We start from the raw sequence: 2326 nt of genomic DNA, 5'->3' as shown, positions 1-2326 counted from the left end.
AGTTATGTTCAGGTGAAAAAGGTGATTCTGTGTCACACTATTACTCCATGGTTCCCAACGCTCCACCAGAGGCTGTCTGTTTGGTGAAACAGTTATTGTTTTGAACATGATAATCAATCCAGCAACAGTGGAGGGGGGTAGGAGACGTGTCTGTGGTGTGGAGTAGGCGGCACAATTCAGGGAAAATATCAATCACCATTTTTTTAGATTAGAATTGATATCACGATTCTCTGCCACGATGTTTTGACCATGACAAAACAACAAATTGGCAGTACCAAATAGATTTTATTATACGGCACATCACCACAAGGCTATAAACATGATAGCGTGATGAGTCGGCTCGTAAAATAAATGAAATCATTCATTTAAAAAATAAAAATAAATTGAAGTGATATTAACAATTAAATCGTGACCAGGGTGAATTGAGATTGCGATTTATAACGATTAATCGTGCAGACCTAGTGTGGATCATTGCATATTTTTCCTTTATGTGAAAATGTGTCTCATTAGAGCCGACATACTGTGCTAATTCAGCAACAGCCACTGTTCTGAAAAAAAGTATAACTTGAAATTTGGGTGACACTAATTCATGTGAGACTGCCAAGACCATGAAGATATTCAATTCAGTTTTATTTTAGAGCCTAAATCCAACAACAGTATCTCACTGCGTTTCATTAAAAGAGCGGGTCTAGACCGGACTCTGTGATGTATGTACAGAAACACAACGTTCACCAAGAGCAAGCACAAGGCCACAGAGGCAAGGAAACACTTCACTTACATATAAATAATTATATCCTTTCTATTCTGGGATATAAAACACAAATATAGCGATAGCATAATGATAAGAGTGGATGTGTTACTGCTCTGTTGATGCACAGATGAAGCCAGGGAGGAGATCTGCCTGAAGGAAGCTCCAGGTTGAGATCAACCTACAATAAGAAGTAAGAAAAGAAACCCCTTTAACATAGTTTCTGCATACATAGCCCTTGGGTACAGTAATCAGTGAGTAAGGTCGCTCCTGTGTTTTATGGGAAAAGTCATAGAAATAAAAGCTTTTAGTACAATTCATTGAGTTGGTTTTTTTGTCTATTTTATTTACTCATTTTAAAGATTGTTTAGGCATTCCCGCCTTAATGAACAGGATAGTGTCTCTATGAAAGAGGAGAGAGAGGGGATGACATGCAGAAAATCACAGGTCGGACCTAAACCATAAACCTCTGTATATACGGTTAGTGCACCCTGCTCTACCAACTTGGATCTATATATATTGGATTATGTGTGTCTCATTATGTGTCTATTCAGCAATGAGACAATAAAATGAGATGAGCAAGAGATTTATAAAGCAAGCAAAGTGCTCTACCCACACTGTGTATTAATGAATGTTTGGTGGCCTTCACTCAACACAAGAAGGCTCAAACGTTGGTGACCTTTGCGACACTCACAGGACACACTCCTTCGTATTTAACTACACGTTTAGCACCTAGGAAGAATTAATAATCTTAGATCAGTAGATACATACTGTGTGATGTTCCACTAACTTAAACAGAGTTTGGCAAAAATGCCAATTCAAGTCCTACCTAAACAAATATGTCAACATGTTTACACTTTTTTAATGTGTTTTCTGTTTTGTTTCAAAGTATCTCCTGTCCATGTGCGTCTGTCTGTGACTTGTTGTCTGTTAAGTGTCCTCTATGTGCTGCCGTCATGGCCAGGGCTCACTTGAAAAGAGATTGTAATCTCGATGGGATTTCCCCTGGTAACAACAAGGTAAAATACTAAATAATTTAAAAAAGAAAACAACTGGGCTATCCTGGCAACTATTTGTTGTTTCAATTCCTGTATTTAGTTTCTCCTCTATCAATGCTTTTTGCAGTTGTCATTACTAGGGCTGGGCAATATCAATGGTTATATCGATATCGTATACTACTGTATATGGTAATATGGTAAGTCTTTCTCCTCGGTTTAAAGACTGCAAAGTAAGTGATGTCATTTTTTAAACGTACCAGACCGTTCTAGACTCTCTATTATTTCCCTTACTCCACTAAGTCATAAATAATTTCTGGGAATATTAACTCAAACTCTCATGTGTAAATAACACTTTTGCTAAAGCACCAATAGCCAACCTACAATATCGTCGCAATATTGACATCGAGGTATTTGGTCGAGAGTAGTAGTGTGTGATATGTGATTTTCTCTACATCGGCCAGCCCTAGTCTTTACTGTTATTTATGGGCCCATATCACCGCTTCATCAGCCATCTCCATGCAACAGCGGTCCACGTCATTCTAGGGACCAGGCAAGGCACACAATCATTTAAAAAAAAAAA

This window comes from Etheostoma spectabile, chromosome 10, assembly GCF_008692095.1.
Source record: "Etheostoma spectabile isolate EspeVRDwgs_2016 chromosome 10, UIUC_Espe_1.0, whole genome shotgun sequence".
NCBI lineage: Eukaryota > Metazoa > Chordata > Actinopteri > Perciformes > Percidae > Etheostoma > Etheostoma spectabile.
This window is presented reverse-complemented; position numbering follows the sequence as displayed.